The following is a 24,016-nucleotide window of genomic DNA, read 5'->3' as shown; positions in this document are numbered from 1 at the left end:
ATGTAGTGATTCACTTCCTTTTCTTGGTTCCCCGATAAGGAAAGGAGATATATTGAGAGCAAACACCCTAGAGACATTGATTTTTTTTTTTCCCCTCTCTCTTTTTCCTCTGATTTATTTTTCTCTCCAAATAACAGTTTCCTTACGGAAAACAAAACAAAATGAAATAAAGAAAGGCCCTCTGTTGTACCTTTTAGCTGCCAGGTCTCTGCTATCGTTCTGCTTTGTTGATTGGAGTGGGATCTGTTCACTCCGCCTAAGCAGGTTCTAGAACCCGCTAGCAAGAAAGTTTGCAGACTCTCCTTCTCTGCAAAGAAGTTCCAATGCCAAATATAGAACTCTTAGGCTAGCACAGGTTTCCATTTTAGATGGCAAAAATCGAAGTCAACCTTGGCCCGTACGGGGATCGAACCCGCGACCTTGGCGTTATTAGCACCACGCTCTAACCAACTGAGCTAACCGGCCGGGACGACATCCGTCCCCTTCAAATTACAAACGACACTTAAACAACATGGTTTTGCAGTTTACTGTGGGAAGCATAAGTTGCTTCCATTCTTTTTCTCGTCTTTCTTCATTGGCCTAGAAAATGGATGAAAAGCTTCTCATTCTGCCTCAAGAAAGTGTCCTTCTTCCGGAAAAACTTAAAGCTCTCTCAAACTTCGGATTCTGACCCGAGAAGATTCAGGCCAACGTCCCCAGGCAGGGCTTCCTGAGACCGCGACGGGTGCATCACGGAACTGACCACGAAGCCTCCAGAGGCCTCGAAGGACTCGGCTCCGGCGCGCAAGACCCAGATTCCTCTCTACTCTTGGAGATCTTTAAGCTTTCCTCGGAAGCCTCGGGTCCCATGAACCTGAACCCTGTCGCCGCCTGGCCTCTGGGTGGTTTTGCCCGCCCCGCCACCCGGAATCCGCAGCTGTGAGCCCCAGGTATCCGGCTCCGAGCGCGGGAATGTATGTGAGTCTTGGTGTTGCAGTGTTGGTCATCAAACACGTGGTGGCGCCCGACGGACCGGCTGCGGTCAGCGGGAGCAAAAGAAACTTGGGGATGGGAGAGGTGGAGACCCGGGTTGGGCAACTCTGTGAAAAGAGGCGGGAAACCCCCTTCGAGCGGCTTAACTGCGAGGTGAACCCTGAGGGCAGGGATCAACCCAGGGAAAGGCCGGCAGAGGAGCTAATTCCCTCTGCTCTTTTCTGGATTCCACTTCTTCCCTCCTTTCCAACACGACTGTTCCTGTTAAGTTAGGGATAGTAGAGTTTTTAGAAGTTAACTGTGTTCATGGGGTTCTCAAGGCAAGAATACTGAAGTGATTTGCCATTTCCTTCTCCAATGGACTGAAATCAGATTGATTAAATTCTTTGCAGCCGAAAATGGAGACCCTCTATGCTGCTGCTAAGTCGCTTCAGTCGTGTCCGACTCTGTGCGACCCCGTAGACGGCAGCCCACCAGGCTCCGCGGTCCCTGGAATTCTCCAGGCAAGAACACTAGAGTGGGTTGCTATTGCCTTTTCCAGGAGAGGCTCTATACAGTCAGCTAAAACAAGACAGGCAGCTGACTGTGGCTCAGATCATGAACTCCTTATTGCAAAATTTAGACTTAAATTGAAGAAAGTAGAGAAAATCACTAGACCATTCAGGTATGACCTAAATCAAATCCCTTACGATTATACAGTGAAAGTGACAAATAGATTCAAGAGATTAGATCTGATAGAGAGCCTGAAGAACTATGGAGGGAGGTTCACTACATTGGATAGGAGGCAGTGATCAAGACCATCCGCAAGAAAAAGAAATGCAAAAAGGCAAAATGGTTGTCTGAGGAGGTCTCACAAATAGCTGAGAACAGAAGAGAAACTAAAGGCAAAGGAGAAAAGGAAAGCTATACCCATTTGAATGCAGAGTTCCAAAAAATAGCAAGGAGAGATAAGAAAGCCTTCCTCAGTGATCAGTGCAAAGAAATAAGGGAAAACAATAGAATGGGAAAGACTAGAGATCTTTTCAAGAAAATTAGAGATACTAAGGGAACATTTCATGCAAAGATAGGCACAATAAAGCACAGAAATTGTATGGACCTAACAGGAGCTGAGGATAGTAAGAAGAGGTGGCAAGAATACACAGAAGAATACAAAAAAGATCTTCAAGACCCAGATGACCTCGATGGTGTGATCACTCACCTAGAGCCAGACATCCTGGAATGCAAGGTCAAATGGCCTTAAGAAGCATCACTATGAACAAAGCTAATGGACGTGATGGAATTCCAGTTGAGCTGTTTCAAATCCTAAAAGATGATGCTGTGAAAGTGCTGCACTCAATATGCCAACAAATTTGGAAAACTCAGCAGTGGTCACAGGACTGGGAAAGGTCAGTTTTCATTCGAATCCCAAAGAAAGGCAACGCCAAAGAATGTTCAAACTATTGCACAATTGCACTCATCTCACATGCTAGCAAAGTAATGCTCAAATTCTCCAAGCCAGGCTTCAAACAATTCTCCAAGCCAGGCTTCAAAATGCTCAAAAGTAATGCTCAAAATTCTCCAAGCCAGGCTTCAAAAAAATTCTCCAAGCCAGGCTTTCAGTACACGAATCCTGAACTTCCCGATATTCAAGCTGGATTTAGAAAAGGCAGAGGAACCAGAGATCAAATTGCCAACATCCTCCAGATCATTGAAAAAGCTAGAGAATTCCAGAAAAACATCTACTTCTGCTTCATTGACTATGCCGAAGCCTTTGACTGTGTGGATCGCAATAAACTGTGGAAAATTCTTCAAGAGGTGTGAATACCAGACCACCTTACCTGCCTCCTGAGAAATCTGTATGCAGGTCAAGAAGCAACAGTTAGAACTGGACATGGAACAACAGACTGGTTCCAAATTGGGAAAGGAGTATGTCAATGATGTATATTGTCACCCTACTTATTTAACTTATATGCAGAGTACATCATGTGAAATGCTGGACTGGATGAGGCACAAGCTGGAATCAAGATTGCAGGGAGAAATATCAATAACCTCATATGTACGGATGACACCACCCTTATGGCAGAAAATGAAGAGGAACTAAAGAGCCTTTTGATGAAAGTAAAAGAGGAGAGTGAAAAGGTTGGCTTAAAACTCAACATTCAAAAAAATAAGATCATGGCATCCTGTCCCATCAGTTCATGGCAAATAGATGAGGAAACAATGGAAACAATGAGAGACTTTATTTGGGGGGCTCCAAAATCACTGCAGATGGTGACTGCAGCCATGAAATCGAAAGATGCTTGCTCCTTGGAAGAAAAGCTATGACCAACCTAGACAGCATATTAAAAAGCAGAGACATTACTTGGCCCACAAAGGTCTGTCTAGTCAAAGCTATGGTTTTCCAGTAGTCATGTGTGGATATGAGAGTTGGACTATAAAGAATGCTGAGTACTGGAGAACTGATGCTTTTGAAGTGTGGTGTTGGAGAAGACTCTTGAGAGTCCCTTGGACAGCAAGGAGGTCAAACCAGTCAATCCTAAAAGAAATTAGTCCTGAATATTCATTGGAAGGACTGATGCTGAAGTTGAAACTCCAATATTTTGGCCACATGATGCAAAGTACTGACTCACTGGAAAAATCTTTCTCTGATGCTGGGAAAGATTGAAGGCAGGAGGAGAAGGGGACAACAGAGGATGAGATAGTTGGACGCTCCAGGAGTTGGTGATGGACAGGGAAGCCTGGGGTGCTGCACTCCGTGGGGTTGCAGAGAGTCAGACTGGACTGAGGGATTGAACTGAATTGACCTGTTTGCATAGGTATTTATGTAAATTACATAGTTTCTTTTGGATAGGCACTGCTAGTAAATAAAGTTTTAAATATAATACTTGGTATTCACTTTTTTTTTTTCCTGGAAATGGGAATCATACTCTTTGGTTGGCTGAATCTGCCATTTTTTTTCTTGCTTTCCATTTCACTAAAATTTTGCTTTTAATATCATACATATAAATGATTCTTCTGGCCCTTCAGCACCTTTCACTAACTTTGTACATCTTTTAATCAACTTGTAGATGTCTTCATTTGTTTTGTTCTTTGGTGAAAATTCTGAAAGTTTGTATAGCAGAATATTATTAGTAGTACCTGACATTCTGGTTCTACTCAGGTACTTGGTATGTTTAAGTGGTTTTTGAGAACCTGGGCCCTATTCAGACTTAGATGGTAGACTGCAGTTGCTTGCTTTGTGTTAAAGGTCAGTTTCCTGGGAAATAAACATTGCGATGGAGATAGAGATGCCAAAGCAGTGACCCAGGGGAGGCTGCGAGGCCGGCTGCAGGGCCAGAGCTTGCCTCCTCCTCCACCCCTAGCCCCCACCCCCGACCCCTACCCCGCCGCCTCTGCTGATTCATAGCAGCTCCAGCTGGCAGCAGCCTTTTCTGGGGATGGCTGCTGCTAAAATTCCTCAGAGATAACCAATTGCTTCTCCTTGAGCCTGGTGTAAGATGGTGTTAGAGTCTTATTGGGACCACTCTTAGAATCGACCGCAATAAGAGGGTGAAGGAAACAGGATTAGGAAGAGGCAAAAGTTGAACTTGATGTTGTAAAAGAAGCCTCAGTTCAGCTTACCAGGATATCTGAACCTGAAATGGCCCTTTAGTAATATTCTGAATTGAGGCTGGATTTGAGCTACACTCAAGGGTTGGTGTACTGTTGAGCAAGGTTTCCCTCTTGTCTGTTGCGGATAGCGCCGAGTAACCCAGCCGTAAGCCATTAGAAGTCAACATTCCTGAAGTGGAGAAATAAGTGCCACCATTCTGGAGGGTGATTTGACAGGTGCATCACACCACTGTTCTTTCAGAAATCTTGTGTCAAATACATACTTTTGACCAGTATCTTTGATCAGTAACCCCTCCTTCAACACACTAATATAGAAGAGAGCAGGTGTGGCTAAAATAATATGATGGCTAATAGAAGATCATTTCATTTTTTTCTTTTAGGCTTCAACAAAGGTCTCTGACACACACTCCCCCACCCCTAACACTTCATACAACCCCCCAGCCCCCACCCCCGACACACACGCCCGTTGCCAGAGTTTATAGTCTAGTTGAATCCAGTGATGTCCACTCTGAAACAATTTCTCATGAGGAGATAGTCATCTTAATCTAGTACCTGTATTTATTCTTCCAAAAGAACATTTTTCTTTGGTTTTGACTGACACAAGTTTGCTTCCCCTCCTCCCCTCCTCCCCACCCCCCCACCCCCAACCTACCCCCCACCCCACCCCCGCCGCTTTTATCACCTGGCAAACCAGTTTCTAAATTCATTATAGCGAAGAGACATATGAAATTAAGTTCAGATAGAGTATAACTAAACGTCTTGCTAAGATGGGCTCCGTGGCTTAGCTGGTTAAAGCGCCTGTCTAGTAAACAGGAGATCCTGGGTTCGAATCCCAGCGGGGCCTCTCAGAGTCTTACTCTAACTCTGGTTTTTGCGAAAACTCAGAAAATACTTTTCTCTAAGTGAGTAGAAACTAACTTGAATTGACACTGGATGAATATCCTAATACTCAGAACTTAAGCTTTGCTTGGGAAAAATGGGGTACTTTGTAGAAGAGGACAGAGGTAAAAGGGTAAAGAATACCCCGAGAAGCATTCCCAAATCATAGATCAGAAGTAATTTAAGGACCCTGATTGTTTGTCTGAATCATGATATTAGCAGTGAATAGGTAATCTAGCCTAGCAGAGGTTTGCCCTTTTGTCTAACTATTGGAATCAAGTGAAGGAGATTCAACAGCTTTAAATACATGCCCTTTCAGATATCCTTTAGATTTGTCTGATTACTGGAGAGCTTTAACTATTTTTTTGCAACCTCAGATACACTTGGAGTAGGGTTGGCACTCAAGTTTTGTGTGTTTTTTTTTTTTATAGACTATTAAATAGCTAATGGCTTTTCTAATTTCAAGGTAATATGTAGAAGTATTAGTACCAAGCATCTTTAAGGAACAATGGATAGGGTAGGAAGACCTATGATCAGAAGTGATTAGTTTAAATTCTCTGTCATTGAACCTTTTCTTGCTACTCACCACTTCTAGGAAGCCTTCAATTTTGCTTTGCATTTCTGCTCTTAGCCTCATCCTAAAGAAGGTAAGGGGGAAAAAAGAGAAAGGGCTAAAAAAAAAAAACCAAAAACACCTAATGTAAATGTTGAGTACTATAATAGCTGTTTCTACTTTTCAAGTGATTCTGGACTCTAGGTCATCACTGAAGTTTTTGAAAAGAGACAAATGGTTCGTGACAAAGAAGAGTGGTTAGTGACAAAGCATATAAAGCATCTAGCATGAGTTTAGAGAAAAATGAAGTCTTACACTTTTTTCTAGACAGATTTTTACATAAAAGTTCTGATAAAGACATTAAATCCTAAAAACAAAGATGTTTCTGCTTATCTGCTGTTTCTTCTGACATTCTAAGATATATCTTAAAATAATTAGGCTCTACAAATGTCCACTTCCCCATACTTAGTAATGTGTACAAAATTCTACAGGCAATGATTGCACCCTAAGTACCTTCTTGCTTCTCATTGTCATGGCCTAACAGATTAATTACTCCTTTGTTGAGCATCTGGGAATGCAAATGTGTCAGAAGACTGACATTTTAAAGAATCTCTTAAAATGGAATTGAATCTAATCAGTGAAACCCTGTACCTCTAGAATTGTTCAGTACTTAATAGGTCTAAACGATAAAAGGTTGTTATTCTATAAAACAGTTTTAAACAAGTCATGGACATTCTCAATTGTGTCTTTGTTAAAGGGACTTCTCCTTAGTTGAACTACTCTTTCTTTCTTGACCTACCGTATTCTTCATTCAAACTTCCTTCCCCATTAAATGTTCTCTGTCTTGGGATCCTCAAATGGACAGCTCCTCTTTTGTGCTCTGAGGGTACAACTGACATTGTCTTAAGCCAGCTGTGTGGGTCTTTCTTCTTCATGTCCAGGTATACACTTCCCATCTTGGACACTGGATAAAGTTTGGTGAACAAATTCAAATGGAATGTCCCTTGAAAAGGTGGAAAAGTAAGGCATGGTGATGAGGGAAAATGTTAGGGAAAGAGGAGTCTCTGGAGCTGACCCTTCCTTGGCTGCCTGCCTGGAGCTGATCTTTCAAAATATCTATGTCTGAAAGAGGTCTCTGCCTAATTTCAAACTCACATTTCCATTGCCACCAGGATTTCACATGAGTACCACTGGCACCATACACCATAAACTCAACTGATCATTATTTCCACTGGAAATCTATTATTAAACTTGACTTTTCCTGCTGCCTTACCCCACCAATCAAATTACGACAGTCTTCCTGATTTACATTTAACATATGTGAGATGTTTTTCTCTCTGTTCATCTACTTGGTTCTTACTTGGACCTTCTTCACTTGAATCTCTAACAGCCTCTTCCTGTTCTCCCTGTCTTCAAGACTGGCCATCTGAAGTCATTCTCAACCCAGAAGACATATATCTCTGGCTTAAAATACAAAACATCATTTCCTCCCTAAGATGTCCCAGTCTTAAACCTTTCTTCTTTTTCTAATATATGCATTTAATCCTATATATTTTCTTCTAAGCACTACTTTAGTTGCATGTTGTATTTTCATTCTTTCAATTCAAAGTATTTTCTAGTTTCCATTGTACTTATATTTTACTTAGAAGTATACTGCTCTGGAGAAGGCAATGGCACCCCACTGCAGTACTCTTGCCTGGAAAATCCCATGGATGGCAAGCCTGGTAGGCTGCAGTCCAGGGGGTCGCTAAGAGTCGGACACGACTGAGTGACTTCACTTTCACTTTTCCCTTTCACGTATTGGAGAAGGAAATGGCGGCCCACTCCAGTGTTCTTGCCTAGAGAATCCCAGGGACGGGGGAGCCTGGTGGGCTTCCGTCTATGGGATCGCACAGAGTCGAACACGACTGAAGCGACTTAGCAGCAGCAGTAGCAGCATACTGCTCAAGTTTCCCAGTATTAGAATTTTTTTAGTTATCATTTTTTTATTGACCTCAAGTTTAATTCTGTTATTGTCAGAAAAAATTTTTTTAAATTGTTTGAATCCTTTTAAATTTATTAAGACTTGTTTGGGGGCCCTTTTTGTTTTGGTGTAGGTTTAATGTGCACTTGAAAATAATAGGAATTCTGCAGTAGTTGGATGTTCTGTGTTATAAATGTCAACTAGATCAAGTTGAGTAGTTACTAGCTATGGCTCATGTCTTCAATTCCTACCTATTTCCCCTTTTCTGTAAGTTTCTCATCAGCTACTAAAAGTGATCTTTAAAATCACCAACCATAGCTCTGCTTATTGTGGTTCTTGTTTTAGTTTTCTCAGTTTGGCTTCATATAAGAATTGACATGTCTTCTTGCTGAGTTGATCACTTTATCATTATGAAATGTTCTTTATCTTTGGTCTTACTTTTTACTTTGATGTCTCCTCTGTTTGTCAACCAGGTTTCTAATGGTTGATGTTTGCATAGTTCCCCGACACTTTATTTTCAACCTGTTGTCTTATTTTTCAAGTATATTTCTTGTAAGCAGGACACAAAAGGCTCTTGTTTTCTTTATTTTACTATTTAGCCAGCCCATTTATGCCTTTTAAGTATTTATTCCATTTACATTAAAAGCAATTATATATATCTAGGTTTAAGTTGACATCATTATTTGTTTTCCATTTATCCTACTTGTTCTCGGTTCCTCCTTTTCTACCTTCTTTTGAATTAATATTTCTTATTCCATTTAATCTTTATTTAACCTAAGATGTAGTATCATTTCCCTCCAGCTGCTTTTAAGATGTTTTTAATCTTTGTTTTACAAGAATTTCAACATAATTTGGCTAGTTATAGTTTTCTTTATGTTTATTCAGATTGTTATTTGCTGAGCTTATTCAATGAATGAGTTGTCACATGTTTTCCCCCACTGAGCTATAAGTACCCTTAAGTTTAGAGCATTTTAATGTATGTAAATCACACTTAAAAAAAAAAAAACCTTAAGTGTAAATATAGATGACATCTACACTCCAAGAATTAAAGATTAGTCTCCACTCCCTCTCTCATCAGATTCAAATTGAAATATACCTTCCCCTGTTTGGGAGGCACATCCATCTTGCCTTTGATCTGGCCCATATATAACCATTTAGTCTTATTTCTTTCCATGTCTTGCTTCAAATGCTTGGATTCCCACCCCCTCCACCCCAAAGATTATTCCTATTTCGTTCAGTTCCCAACAACAAAAAAATTCCCCTACTAACCTCTAACCATCATACTTCTTTTCATCTATTAAGTCTTAGATTTGGTGTCATTTTCTCTTGGAAGCCTTCAAGGGCATTCCAACTTTTTGGCCGTTCAAGCAGGTTTTTCTGAACATTGTGGTAGATGTGTTTGGTAAACGCATTTCTACTTGTATTTATTATTGATTTAAAAAAAAAAAAACGAAGACAGAAAAATGGAAACATTTCAAAGACCTAGAACAAGAAAGAATATTTACCTCTACCTATTCGCCCCTCAGGGAGAAGGCAATGGCACCCCACTCCAGTACTGTTGCCCGGATAATCCCATGGATGGAGGAGCCTGGTGGGCTGCAGTCCATGGGGTTGCTAAGAGTCAGACACGACTGAGTGACTTCACTTTCACTTTCCACTTTCATGCATTGGAGAAGGAAATGGCCACCCACTCCAGTGTTCTTGCCTGGAGAATCCCATGGACAGAGAAGCCTGGTAGGCTGCAGTCCATGGGGTCGCACAGAGTCGGACACGACTGAAACGACTTGGCAGTAGCAGCAGCGTTTGCCCGTCATGTCTGGTTTCCGTAGTGTAGTGGTTATCACGTTCGCCTAACACGCGAAAGGTCCCCGGTTCGAAACCGGGCGGAAACAGGCTTCACCTGGGGATTGTTTTCCATTTCCACAGAAGACCTCTGTACGTTGTTTTTGCGGTACCAGACTTCAAAACATATACCACATTTGCCCTTCTCTTGAGGCCCAGGGGTTTAAAACGAAAAGCTGTCCAGACGCCCTCTGCTCTGAAGCCCGGGTTTCCCCTTTCCCACCCGCTCTTTCCCCTCCTGCACTCGGCGTCCTCCTGCTGGAAGGACCGAGGGGCCAGCCTGGGGTCAACCGGAGGAGACCCCTGCTGCACCAGGCCTGCGCCGCGCGTCTCTCTTGGACAAACAGGTTTTCTGCAAAGTGGCTTTCTCCTGACCTTCAGAGAGACAAAAGTGCTTCACTTCGAAACCAGACAGCGATCTCACAACTGTTCAGTTATTATTACTCCTATTAGTACCATCCAGTAGTTCCAAAGCTCATCAGGCGTAGATTGGGAAAGAAGAGTTGTGGGGAGCAGTTGGGGTTGGGGGATGGATAAAAGGAGATTTCTGTCCTCAAAAACTCCCCGGGTATCTGTACTGGAGAAAGAAGGCTCTTACCTGCATTTTGGGGAGGGCCCTTCCCCTCTGTTCCCACCACCCCAGAAAGATCCTCTGGGACTGTTTCTCCGTGGGGCTAGATTTTAGGCTATTCAACCGCAGTGGAACAAGCCAGACCCGCCCCCACCTCCCCCCCCCCCGCTCACCCCCCACCTCTCACCCCTAGCCCGCCCAGGCCCAGGGCGGTCTCTCGGCTTTGGCTGTTGCGGGGAGCCTCCTCTTTAGCGGAATCAAACTCGACGTTCTCCTAAAACTCAGCATCTGGCATCCAGCTCCGACCTAAGTGGGAGGCCAGCAGGCGGAAACGGTCTCGGATGAAAGGAAGGATCTTGAGCATTCCTGAAATCAGTTACGTGCCAGCAGTTTGGGGATTTCCCAGAAATAAGAAAGGGTTGAAAAGTTTTGCGGCTTGTTTGTGTGTATTTCATGATATATTTTGCTAAAAGTCACTTTAGAGGGATGGTTTTTCTTTTGGAATGGGCCTAACACAAGAAATAGCATGCTTCCACTTGATCCACATTCAGGGAAATGACACTGTCTCCAGGTGTTCAGCTCAGTTAACGACCGCGCCTGCATTCAATGACCACATGGGGGCGACAGAGACTGGGCTCTCCGGATGGGAAGCTAGGGCCCAGAATTTGCCCCCAATAGCCCAACCAGTAGACTAAGAGGATTCTTTCTGATGTGAATTCATTCAGACTTATTGGTGGAATTTAACTGACTTTTCCTTAGAGGTTAAGTCACACCAGATCGCATATTCTGGATATTTTGACTAGATAAAGGTAAAAGGAAACAGAAACGAGATGAAGCTTTCTTGGAGCAGGGCTGTGGCAGTTGGAGGGGTGAAAAGTTTTTCACATCTAAACACATTTTGAAGGTAGAACAAGACAATTTCCTCACATCCACGGAATGAAAGAAAATTTGAAGTAAAGAATATTGCCAAGATTTTTTTTTCTGCCTAAATACCTGAAAAGTTGAAATTGTAACTAGGTGAAATATGCAAGCTTGGGGTTGGAGAAGGTCTTCTTGGGGACACTCAGAAACCGGTGGTCCTCTCTTCTTTCAACCTTGCAGGGAAACGATAAATATTGGTTTTTAGTCGAATCGGTGAGCTGTGATGGCCGAGTGGTTAAGGCGTTGGACTCGAAATCCAATGGGGTTTCCCCGCGCAGGTTCAAATCCTGCTCACAGCGTTCTCGTTTTCGGTGTATCCTTGACTCTTGAAACTTCCAAATAATTTACTGCCGTCCCACGCAGCATGCATACAGAAAAATCTCTTGAAAGGCAGTTCTGGTATTTTTAAAGAGAGTGGGCGCCAGCCAGCTTAGAGTTTCAGAGTTCCTTTTCATAGTCTGAGCCTCTGTGAGCATCCAGAGCCCAGCCTACCCACTGTCTACAAGAGGCTTGGATCACGCTCAAACATACTGGCTTCGTTGAGATGGTTTGTTAAGTCTGTAAGAGTGATCACAGTAGCAAAGTGAACAGAGGAGACGTTGGGAAATAGTTTCTCTTTGTGACTTGTGATTATAGAGAGCTGCAGCTACTTTAAATCATTCCCAGGCAACCATCTTCAGTGTTTGTCCTGATACCAGCGGCTGCAGGTGAGAGCCATAAAAATGGAAGATAATACTCCACGGTATTTGCCACGCTCTCTTTAAGAGAAAGCCTTTTATAGAAAGGAGGAAATTGAGGCACGGAGAGAATATATTTTAAATTCTCACTTTGTTTTGAATTTCAAAACCATACAAAGACTTGTCTCCTTCTTAACGTACTAAACCACTCTTTAAAAGCACTGTTGCATTTTCAGCTGTTTTGCCTACTTTGAACAGCTAAGTACATTTTTAAGCCAATTTTATTCTGTTTTTTGAGTTTGTTAAATGAGATTCTTAAAATGTATACTTCTATTGAATCCTTGTCCCCTTATAGGATTTTGAGGGCAGATGAACATTCTGCAGGAAAAAATGGGGTGTGTGTGTGTTGGGGGGCGGAGGTGGGGAGGGGCGGAATGAAGACCTCAAAACTAGCACTAATAAACGCTGGGTAAGACAAGATTTGAAGTGGAATAAGAAATAGATAACTGAGTCCACAGAGATTTCATACTAAGCAGCAAACAAGTAAACAAGTTTTCAATGCATAGTCAGCAAGTAAGTGAAGACTCCTTACTGATTTCAAAGAAAGCATTTTCTGTAAATATATGTTATGGAACCAAATCAGAAAAGAAATCATGCTTTCCCGAAGTCAATTTAGTCTCTGGTTTTAACCCCTTACTAGATTTAAAAAATTTTATCATTTCTTTGGTTGGCATGAACTGTGGATAATGATGAAAATATGAACATGAGGAGCGCTTGGCCAGCGAGGGCCAGTGGCGCAATGGATAACGCGTCTGACTACGGATCAGAAGATTCTAGGTTCGACTCCTGGCTGGCTCGTTAGGCTGACCCTTTTTTCCCCCCTTCTAGGTACCCTTTTCTAAAGGATACTGAAACAGGTTTTTAAAGTCCTTCGAATGTATTTTCGTGGAACTGATCCTTCATTTTCCGTCCGTTGAGTCTGAAAGAGACTTCAAGAATCACCAAAGGACCCATCCAGAAAGCTTTTCTTCCTACTTCTCATCGCTTCTTGAACTTGAGATAAGTGACTGACTGAAAAAGACCATTGGAAGGGAGGTTTTTACATCAACGAAACTTTAAAGAAAAACGAAATGAAAAAAAATTTCCTTACCAGTATCTTCTGCATCGGTCTTTTTTTTCCAACTGGAAAGAGTCCTGACTCTGAAGGCCATCCTGCAAAGCTCTTTCCGCGTATGCTGCTGCTTGCTGCTAAGTCGCTTCAGTCGTGTCCGACTCTGTGCGACCCCATAGACGGCAGCCCACCCGTCCCTGGGATTCTCCAGGCAAGAACACTGGAGTGGGTTGCCATTTCCTTCTTCAATGATGAAAGTGAAAAGTGAAAGTGAAGTCGCTCAGTCATGTCTGACTATTAGCGACCCCATGGACTGCAGCCTACCAGACTCCTCCGTCCATGGGATTTTCCAGGCAAGAGTACTGGAGTGGGTTGCCATTGCCATCTCCCTTTCCTCGCATGTTATGTATGTTAAGCTGCTTCAGTTGTGTCCGACTCTGTGCGACCCCATAGACGGCAGCCCACCAGGCTCCCCCGTCCCTGGGATTCTCCAGGCAAGAACACTGGAGTGGGTTGCCATTTCCTTCTCCAATGCATGAAAGTGAAAAGTGAAAGTGAAGTCGCTCAGTCGTGTCCGACCCTCAGCAACCCCATGGACTGCAGCCTACCAGGCTCCTCCGTCCATGGGATTTTCCAGGCAAGAGTACTGGAGTGGAGTGCCATTCCTCGCATAGCTACTGGCAAAAAGAGCCATCTATGGAAATGCTGAGTCAAAAAGTGTGGTAGAGACGCGATGAGGAAGGTTTTTTACCTCGGGATGAGTATACTCGTTGTGAGCCCGGATAGCTCAGTCGGTAGAGCATCAGACTTTTAATCTGAGGGTCCAGGGTTCAAGTCCCTGTTCGGGCGTCTCCGTTTTGCTTCCCAGGTGTCGCTAGTGGTACAGAACCTAACTGCCAACACAGGAGACATCGGAGACGAGGGTTTCACCCCTGGGTCGGGAAGACTCCCTGGAAGAAGGCCTCCAGTATTCTTGCCTGGACAATCCCAAGGACAGGAGCCGGCGGGCTAGAGTCCATAGGGTAGCAGAGTCTGACACTACTGAAGCGGCTTAGCACACACACCCTTGAGGCCCAGTGGGTTCTTTTCATCCCTGGTATCTACCCCACCAGCCGGAAACGTCAATCTTACGGACATACGCAGGAGCTGGGAAACCGGACCTCAAGTGGACAGAAGAACCAAGAGGAATGCCCTCCCCACTGTTTTTTTAAAAGAAGATGAGTGTTGTAAGGAAGGCGTGGAAAGGTAGCGTTGGAGCTTTCATCTCCAAAGAGAACAGACTTGCCTCTTTCTCTGCGTTGAGGCAGAACAGAGGCTGGGAGAGATCACTGCCAAGTGAGGGGGAATTCCTCAAACTATACCAAAAGAGGATCTTCATAGGTGGCTAGATTTCTGAATGTGTAACTTGTATCCTCGCTCTGCACCGTAGGTAAAGTTCACCGCCACGAGGGAAACGTTTAAGCTTGTGGACCTCAGATTATAATAACCGTGGGTTGTAAAGGTCCACCCAGCGGGTATCATAAGTCCAAAACCAAGCCAGGAATGGCCCGTACGGGGATCGAACCCGCGACCTTGGCGTTATTAGCACCACGCTCTAACCAACTGAGCTAACCGGCCACCACGGGAGTGTCTGTCTTTTATGAAAGTAAATTGGTTTACAGTTTTCTTTTAGTCTAAAAAATTATAAAAAATAATAATTTTTTTATCCCTCTCCCTCAGACCACATTCATAGATTTTAATGAGGAATCGATACTATTTCAATTCTTCGTATTTGGACTAGAAAATCCACGGAGAAATTTTTGTGCAGAAATTGAGCCTAGCTTATTTGTAGAAAAAGCACTGTAATAGGATCTTCAACAGTGGGTGAAGGGAGCCTTCCATTTTTAAAAGCATGTCTCTAATGTATCACAAATTGCAAATAATTTGTAACTTAGAGACCTAATGTTTTCAAGTTGGTATTAAAATTTTCACCCAGTGATACAGTGCATTCTCTGTATCATTCATCTTCCATTTTGCGAATGGAAGGATCCAAGCACGAGGTTGGAGAAGATCGAGTGAGATGAGCTCGTTGGCCCTCGGGGAGGCTATAGTTTTTATCACCTAAAGTTGAAGGAATCTCCTGCAGCCTCGGGAAATGTCCCTTTACATTTCCTGGGGTTGCATTGTTTTTTTTGTTTTATTTTGTTTTGTTTTTTTTCCTACTTTTTGAACTCTCCTGCTGACCTACCCCTAGTTAAATTTTCACTGAAAATATTCATTTAAAGGCAAATGAATCAACAAGTAATGATTTTTGTTGAATTTTAAGCCGACGCTGGTGCAGGGGGGAAGTGTGAGTTGCTGCTGCTGCTGCTGCTGCTAAGTCGATTCAGTAGTGTCCGACTCTGTGCGACCCCATAGACGGCAGCCCACCAGGCTCCCCCGTCCCTGGGATTCTCCAGGCAAGAACACTGGAGTGGGTTGCCATTTCCTTCTCCAATGCATGAAAGTGAAAAGTGAAAGTGAAGTCGCTCAGTCGTGACCAACTCGTAGCGACCCCATGGACTGCAGCCTATCAGACTCCTTCATCCATGGGATTTTCCGGGCAGGAGTACTGGAGTGGGGTTCCATTGCCTTCTCCATGTGAGTTGCTAGTGGTTGCTTAAGTATTCGATAGTGAAAGCTCAAGTCCCGCCAGTCTTCTAGGTTTTACTTCTCTAGTCTTCAAGAGCTCTTGTCCTGGTAAGGCTTACAGGTGCTCAAAAGTCACAGAAACGAAATCTATTAGCTCTTAGTCCCACGTCCTCTGTACTTTTCCAAATCAACTACCTTCTGGCTTTTGAGGATTCTTCTACATTCCAAAATGTGTGTATAGACCCCTGATGTTCACTCAGAAAGCCATCGCTAAAGAATGAGCGTGTTTTAGCAATTTGAACTCCGAAAGAATTACTGTAAATACGGGACAATTGAAATTGTTCGTGCCCTGCTTCTTATAGATGCCTTTAATAACATCTAAATAAATACACAAATATAAAGCACTAAGTGTTTTGCTTTGGGTTTTTTTCCCCTCTTTACCTTAAGGAATTACTGGTAGTTGTGGAAGAATTACTGTATATAGGCACAGAATTACGTTTTGCAATAGAAATTGAGGGTAAATGTATGCAATTGCTCAGTATATAAAACGAACTATAGACTTATTATATTGTATATTTGAAGGCGATGGACATTTAGTTTGGCGTCCGTATCTCGTAGTTCACATTACAAAAATAAGAAAACAGTTGCCGAAACCCGGAATTGAACCAGGGACCTTTAGATCTTCAGTCTAACGCTCTCCCAACTGAGCTATTTCGGCCACCCACTGGTCACTAACTTGTCAACTACTCTCTTTAAATGGTCTTTTCTTAACTACTTCCTCCATTTCAGAAAAATGTAAGAAAACTTTTTGTCTTGTTTTCTGAAAACATAACGCACTTCCCCTTTCAAAAATAATTGTACCAACAACAAAAAAATAAGACAATGGGGAAACATCCCCAAATTTCGTGAGTATGATAGGAGGAGCAAAAGAACAGAGTGGTAAAAGAAAATTTATGTATATTTCTTAAGGATATGAATTGGAGAGCTAAAGGGGCGTGGTGATTTATAGCTTCTTGTTGGAGTGGTAAGCTTCCTAGAACTCAGGACAACACCGTTTGAGATCATTTCTAGCTTGACGCTTAAATATCTTCTATTCTTTCAGTCATTTTTATTCCTTTATTCTATTAAAGTATAAGTTATATACAGTAAAGCACCCAGATTTTAAGTGCACAGCATGATGATCTCTACAAGTTTGCACCCCTTAGTCACCGTGCATGCTCCCTCATGTTCCCTCTCATTTGTTTTTAAACTTTATACATATTGAATCAAGTAGACTCTGCATTCTTATAAGTCTGGCTTCTTTCACTCAGTATTGTCTTTGAGATTCATCTGTTTTTTCTTAAAGCAGTTAAAAGCAGTTTGTTCCTATTTATAAACGTCCATTTTATGGTTGTACCACAATTTACTTATCCACTCTAATGTTGATAGGCATTTGGCTTTCAATTTGTGGTTATTATAAAAAGCACTGAACTTTCTTTTTTTTTTTTAATTGAACAATATTTATTAAAATACAAAAATACACTTTTCTCACATTACAATCAATGTTCTTTTGTTGGCATTTCCCCACCCCCGACCCTACCCCCCTTTCAACTCTGAACCTTTATTTCCTTTTAAAGCTAAAATAATATGTAAAGTTACATCATTAAATGGACCAGCATAACAGAGATCTCTGCCTTCCCCACCCACGCCCACCCTTTCTCTTCCCCTCCTCCTGAGGCAGGCCTGGGAGAGGGAAGCCTTTTGCCCCATTGTGCTACATTCAACAGGACTCCATGGCCAACTCACTGTGCGTGCGTGTACATCACTTGGTTCGAACTCTGGATTTCAGATCTTTTTTTCTGAAGCATCCTTGGTGAGGAAAGGCTTCATCACTTTAAATGAGCCTGTGCCCTCTCTGTCTCCCCCTTTTCTTCTCTCCCCATCTTCTGCCCCTCTACCCATCACCACAACCCACTGACATCAGCCGTAATAATCCCTAATGAATCAGCATTTAGAGTAGTCACCAAATCACAAGCATGAGAAAAGCTTCCACTCCTCCAAGCTTCCCACTCCCGGCCTCTCCTCCCTTTCTCCACCTTAAAACAAACAAACCCTTTTTAAAAGAAAATCATCAAATGCCATCATTGTCGACAATCATTTGTTAGACACTGGGAACAACAGGTGGACATGGCACTATGCTGATGTATGCCCTCCCATGAATACCTTTTCTCTGTTGTTCTCCGCTCCCATCCCCCTCTGGGACCCCCAGGCCCCTTGAACTTTCTTGTGCATAGTTTCAGATGAACATAATCATTGATTTATTAGATAGATACATCATGAGAAACGCTGGACTGGAAGAAACACAAACTGGAATCAAGATTGCCGGGAGAAATATCAATAACCTCAGATATGCAGATGACACCACCCTTATGGCAGAAAGTGAAGAGGAACTCAAAAGCCTCTTGATGAAAGTGAAAGAGGAGAGTGAAAAAGTTGGCTTAAAGCTCAACATTCAGAAAACGAAGATCATGGCATCCGGTCCCATCACTTCACGGGAAATAGATGGGGAAACGGTGGAAACAGTGTCAGGCTTTATTTTTCTGGGCTCCAAAATCACTGCAGATGGTGACTGCAGCCATGAAATTAAAAGACGCTTACTCCTTGGAAGGAAAGTTATGACCAACCTAGATAGCATATTCAGAAGCAGAGACATTAATTTGCCAACAAAGGTCCATCTAGTCAAGGTTATGGGTTTTCCTGTGGTCATGTATGGATGTGAGAGTTGGACTGTGAAGAAGGCTGAGCACTGAAGAATTGATGCTTTTGAACTGTGGTGTTGGAGAAGACTCTTGAGAGTCCCTTGGACTGCAAGGAGATCCAACCAGTCCATTCTGAAGGAGATCAGCCCTGGGATTTCTTTGGAAGGAATGATGCTAAAGCTGAAACTCCAGTACTTTGGCCACCTCATGTGAAGAGTTGACTCATTGGAAAAGAGACTGATGCTGGGAGGGATTGGGGGCAAGAGGAGAAGGGGACGACAGAGGATAAGATGGCTGGATGGCATCACTGACTCGATGGATGTGAGTCTGAGTGAACTCCGGGAGTTGGTGATGGACAGGGAGGCCTGGTGTGCTGCGATTCATGGGGTGGCAAAGAGTCGGACACAACTGAGCGACTAAACTGAACTGAACTGAATAGATGTAAAGGTGGAATTGCGGGTCTACAGAATATATGTGTGTTTAACTTTATTACGTGCTGTGAAAATGTTTTCCAAATGTAACAGTTCACACTACTGAAAGCAACCTGTGAGGCTTCCGGTTGCTTCACAGTCTAGCCAATACTGGGTATTATCATTTTAATTTCGGCTACTCAGGCCAGAATGTAGTGATAGTTCTTTGTGAGTTTGACTTGTATTTTTGATGATTATGATATTTTACATCTTCCCATATGTTCTTCCCTATTTAAGAAATTGGGTTGATTGCCAGTTTTTTAAAAAATTATTTGTAGTTCATTTCTTGTTCAGTCATTCAGTTGTGTCCAACTCTGCAACCGCATGGAATGCAGCACACCAGGCTTACCTGTCCTTCACCATCTCTCGGAGCTTACTCAAACTCATGTCCATTGAGTTGGTGATGCCATCCAATCATCTTGCCCTCTGTCGTCACCTCCTCCTGCTGCCTTCAATCTTTCCCAGCATCAGGGTCTTTTCCAATGTGTTGGCTTTTATGTATTGTGAATACAAGTCCTTTGTCAGATATGTATTGCAAATATGTTCTCTCAATTTGTGGTACATCTTTAGTTCTCCTAATTTTGTATTTTGAACTTTTTAATTTTAATGAAGTCCAACTTATCAGCCTTTACAGTTAGTGCTATTTTGCATCCTAGTTCAGAAATATTTGCCTACACTAAAGACATGAAGCTGTTCTCCTATGTTTCTGTCTAGAAGTTTAAGTATTTTATTTTTAACATTTAAATTTATATCCCATTTTGAATTTATGTATAGTGTGAGATAAGTATTAAATTCATTTTTTAATGTATTCTTTCAATTAACCCAGCATTATTTATTGAAAAGTCAATTTTTCCCCTACTGAATTGCACTGTCTCCGTGTCATCAAACAGGGAACTGTATATGTGTCTGTTTTTCCCTAGACTTTCTATTCTGCCCCATAGGCCTACGTTTGTCTTTACACTAAAATAAGACTATCTTAATTTCTTTAACTTAAAATTAAGTAATAATATCTTCCAGCATTATTTACAATAGCCAGGACATGGAAACAACCTAGATAACCATCAACAAATGAACAGATAAAGAAGTAGTGGTACATATATACAATGGAGTATTACTCAGCCATAAAAAGGAATGAATTTGAGCCAGTTCTAGTGAAGTGGATGAACCTAGAGCCTGTTATACAGAGTGAAGGAAGTCAGAAAGAGAAAAACAAATTCATATATTAATGAATATATATGGAATCTAAAAAAATGGTACTGATGAACATATTTTTAGGGCAGCAATAGAGACACAGACATAGAGAACTTGTGGACACAGTGGGGGAAGAAGAGGGTGGGACGAATTGAGAGAGTAGCATTAAAATATGTACATTACCACACGTAAAATAGATAGCCTGTGGGAATTTGCTGTACGATGCAAGGAGCTCAACCTGGTGCTCTGTGATAGCCTAGAGGGGCGGTATGGGGCAGGAGGTGGGAAGGAGATTCAAGATGGAGGGGACATATGTATACCCATGGCTGGTTCATGTTGTTGTATGGCAGAACTGATACAACATTGTAAAACAAGTATCCTCTGATTAACTAAATAAATTATTTTAAAAATTAAGTAATATTATCTGATAATACAGGGCCTCAGTTTTGTTTTTCTCACTTTGGATAGCCATAGCTATTCTGGATTTTTTAAATTTTTTAAATTTATTATTTAAAAATCATTATTTCAATGTAAGTGACTGTGGCTCAGATCATGAACTCCTTCATCAAATATGTATTTTGTAAATATTTTCTCCAGTCTGTCATTCTCTTTCCATGGGCTTTCACAGAGAGAAGATTTTAATTTTAATGGACTCCAATTCTTCAATATTTTTTCTTTCACAGATTATATTCTTGGTATAGTATCTAAAAAATCATTTCCAGGGACTTCCCTGGTAGTTCAGTGGCTCAGACTCCCATCTCCCAATGCACAGAGCTGGGGTTCAGTCCCTGGTAGAGGGATTGGATCCCACATGCCACAAATAAGACACTCAAATAAATAATTAAATATTTTTTAAAAAGTCATCACCAGGAGTTCCCTGATGGTTTAGTGATCAGGATTCAGTGCTTTCACTACCCTGGCTCAGGTTCAACCCCTGAGCATTGAATTGAGATCCTGTAAGCTGTGTAGTGTGGTAAATAGTTATCACCAAACCTGAGATCAGCTGGGTTTTCTCCTATGTTATCCAGAAAAGTTTAACATTTTACATTTAGGTCTGGCTTGTCATCTACTTTTGAAATGGCAACCCACTCCAGTTTTCTTGCCTGGAAAATTCCATGAACAGAGGAGTCTGGTGGGCTATAGTCCATGGGTTTGCAAAGAGTTAGACACTAATGAGAGATTAAGTGTGCATGCACATCATCTACTTGAATTAATATTTGTGACATAGGATCTATGTCTAGATTCATTTTTATTTTGCATGTAGTTGTTTCTGAATTGTTTGTTGAAAATACAATTATTTATTAAGTTGTCTTTGCTCCTTAGTCAAAGATCAGTTGACTGGATTGGTTTAGGTCTGTATCTAGGCTCTTTATTCTGTTCCATTGATCTATTTATTTATTCTTTCACTAATACCATACTGTCTTGATCACTGTAGTTTTATAACAAATCTTGAAGCTAAATAATGTCAGACCTCCAACCTTGTTCTTCAGTGGTGGTGGTGGAGGTTTAGCTGCTAAGTCATGCCCAACTCTTGTGACCCCATGGACTGTAACCCACCAGGCTCCTCTGTCCATGGAATTTTCCAGGAAAAAATACTGGAGTAGGTGGCCATTTCCTTCTCCAGATTGTTAACTTCAGTATCCTGTTGGTTATTTTGGATCTTTCAATACACTTTAAAATCAGTTTATCAATATACATAATATAACTTGCTGGGATTTTTACTATATCCTCCAAAGAATGGGCTCATTTAATCTAAGTAATCAAATTTGTGGGCTTACCTGACTATAAAGCCTACAGACCAAAACTACTGAGACAGTGCTGCAACTTATGAAACTCATGTGCCTAGAGCCAGATCAAGAGAAGCAACAAGAGAAGCCACCAAAAAAAGGAAGCCCACACACAGAAATGAAGAGGAACCCCAGATCACCACAAGTAGAGAAGCCTCCAGGTAGGAACAAAGACTGAGGGCAACCAAAAATAAATAAATGAATAAATTGTTTTCTAAAAAAAGTGGAAGAGAGAGACATAAGAAGATGAGAATCAAAGAAGATGTGACAAGGGAAGCAGAGATTAGAGTAATGCAATTGCTGGCTTTGAAGATGAATGGGGTCCAGAGTTAAGGGATGTGGGCCGCCTCTAGAAGCTAGAGAAAGCAAGAAAAAGAATTGTCTAAGAGAATTTCCAGAAGGAACACAGACTTGCCAACAGCTTGGTTTTAGTCCAGTGAGAGCCTTTTTAAGACTTCTGATCTACAAACTGCAAGACAAGAATTTTGTACTAAGCCACTAAGCTTCTGACATGAGGGCAATTGTGTAGTAGTTTGAACATTCTTTGGCATTGCCTTTCTTTGGGATAGCAAGGAAAACTGACCTTTTCCAGTCCTGTGGCCACTGCTGAGTTTTCCAAATTTGTTGACATATTGAGTGCAGCACTTTAACAGCATTATCTCTTAGAATTTTAAATAGCTCAGCTGGAATTCCATCACCTCCATTAGCTTTGTTGTTTGTTTTTTTTGTTTTTTTTTTAAACTTTACATAATTGTATTAGTTTTGCCAAATATCAAAATGAATCCGCCACAGGTATAGCTTTGTTCATAGTAATGCTTCCTAAGGCCCACTTGACTTCACATCCCAGGATGTCTGGCTCTAGGTGAGTGAGTGACCACATCATCCTGGTTTTCAGGGTCATTAAGACCTTTTTTTGTATAGTTCTTGTGTATTCTTGCCACTTCTTCTTAAAATCTTCTGCTTCTGTTAGGTCCTTGCCGTTTCTGTCCTTTATTGTGCCTATCTTTGCATGAAATGATGGTATTTCCAATTTTGTTAAAGAGATTTCTAGTCTTTCCCAGTCTATTGTTTATCTCTATTTCTTTGCATTGTTCACTTAAGAAAGCTTTATTATCTCTCCTTGCTATTGTCTGGAACTCTGCATTCAGTTGAGTATATCTTTCCCTTTCTCCTTTGCCTTTTGCTACTCTTCTTTTCTTAGCTATTTGTATGGCCTTCTCAGACAATCACTTTGCTTTCTTGCATTTCTTTTTGTTTGCGATGGTTTTGCTCACCACCTCTTATACAGTGTTACAAACCTCCGTCCATAGCTCTTCAGGCACTCTGTTCATCATATCTGATCCCTTGAATCTAATTGTCACCTCCACTATATAATCATAAGGGATTTGATTTAGATCAAATGGCTTAGTAGTTTTCCCTACTTTTTTCAATGTAAGCCTGGATTTTGCAGTAAGGATTTCATGATCTGAACCATAGTCAGCTCCAGATCTTGTCATTGCTGACTGTACAGAGCTTTGCCATCTTCAACTGCAGAGAATGTAATCAGTCTGATTTTAGTATTGACTGGTGATGTCCGTGTGTACAGTCTTCTTCTCTTGTGTTGTTGGAAGAAGGTGTTTTCTATGACCAGGGCATTCTCTTGCCAAAACCCTGTTAATCTTTGCCCTGCTTCATTTTGTACTCCAAGGCCAAACTTGCCTGTTACTCCAGGTATTTCTTGACCTCCTACTTTTGCATTCCAGTTTCATGTGATGAAAAGGGCATCTTTTTTTGGTGTTAGTTCTAGAAGGTCTTGTAGGTCTTCATAGAACCATTCAGATTCAGCTTCTTTGGCATTGCTGCTAAGTCGCTTCAGTCGTGTCCAACTCCGTGCAACCCCAGAGATGGCAGCCCACCAGGCTTCCCCGTCCCTGGGATTCTCCAGGCAAGAACACTGGAGTGGGTTGCCATTTCCTTCTCCAATGCATGAAAATGAAAAGTGAAAGTGAAGTCCCTCAGTTGTGTCCGACTCCTAGCGACCCCATGCACTGCAGCCTACCAGGCTCCTCCGTCCATGAGATTTTCCAGGCAAAAGTACTGGAGTGGGGTGCCATTGCCTTCTCCGTCTTTGGCATTAGTAATTAGTAATTGGGGCATAGAC

General features: G+C 41.9%; 8 non-coding genes across 8 annotated transcripts; 5 read left to right on the top strand and 3 right to left on the bottom strand.

Annotated features, from left to right (window-relative positions):
• Positions 1 to 391: 391 nt before the first annotated feature.
• TRNAI-AAU (transfer RNA isoleucine (anticodon AAU)) lies at positions 392 to 465 on the bottom strand. The gene has a single exon. It is a non-coding gene; the product is annotated as a tRNA-Ile (tRNA).
• Positions 466 to 5,333: 4,868 nt separating this feature from the next.
• TRNAT-AGU (transfer RNA threonine (anticodon AGU)) lies at positions 5,334 to 5,407 on the top strand. Its single transcript has one exon. It is a non-coding gene; the product is annotated as a tRNA-Thr (tRNA).
• A 4,370-nt stretch (positions 5,408 to 9,777) lies between these two features.
• On the top strand, positions 9,778 to 9,850 carry TRNAV-AAC (transfer RNA valine (anticodon AAC)). The gene has a single exon. It is a non-coding gene; the product is annotated as a tRNA-Val (tRNA).
• A 1,659-nt stretch (positions 9,851 to 11,509) lies between these two features.
• On the top strand, positions 11,510 to 11,591 carry TRNAS-CGA (transfer RNA serine (anticodon CGA)). Its single transcript has one exon. It is a non-coding gene; the product is annotated as a tRNA-Ser (tRNA).
• A 1,163-nt stretch (positions 11,592 to 12,754) lies between these two features.
• On the top strand, positions 12,755 to 12,827 carry TRNAR-ACG (transfer RNA arginine (anticodon ACG)). The gene has a single exon. It is a non-coding gene; the product is annotated as a tRNA-Arg (tRNA).
• A 1,029-nt stretch (positions 12,828 to 13,856) lies between these two features.
• Positions 13,857 to 13,929, top strand: TRNAK-UUU (transfer RNA lysine (anticodon UUU)). Its single transcript has one exon. It is a non-coding gene; the product is annotated as a tRNA-Lys (tRNA).
• Positions 13,930 to 14,623: 694 nt separating this feature from the next.
• TRNAI-AAU (transfer RNA isoleucine (anticodon AAU)) lies at positions 14,624 to 14,697 on the bottom strand. Its single transcript has one exon. It is a non-coding gene; the product is annotated as a tRNA-Ile (tRNA).
• Positions 14,698 to 16,335: 1,638 nt separating this feature from the next.
• On the bottom strand, positions 16,336 to 16,408 carry TRNAF-GAA (transfer RNA phenylalanine (anticodon GAA)). The gene has a single exon. It is a non-coding gene; the product is annotated as a tRNA-Phe (tRNA).
• Between the last annotated feature and the right edge of the window lie 7,608 nt (positions 16,409 to 24,016).

This window comes from Bubalus kerabau, chromosome 3 (assembly GCF_029407905.1).
Source record: "Bubalus kerabau isolate K-KA32 ecotype Philippines breed swamp buffalo chromosome 3, PCC_UOA_SB_1v2, whole genome shotgun sequence".
NCBI lineage: Eukaryota > Metazoa > Chordata > Mammalia > Artiodactyla > Bovidae > Bubalus > Bubalus kerabau.
The sequence above is the reverse complement of the archived record's forward strand: the minus strand, read 5'-3'. Positions and strand labels throughout refer to the sequence as shown.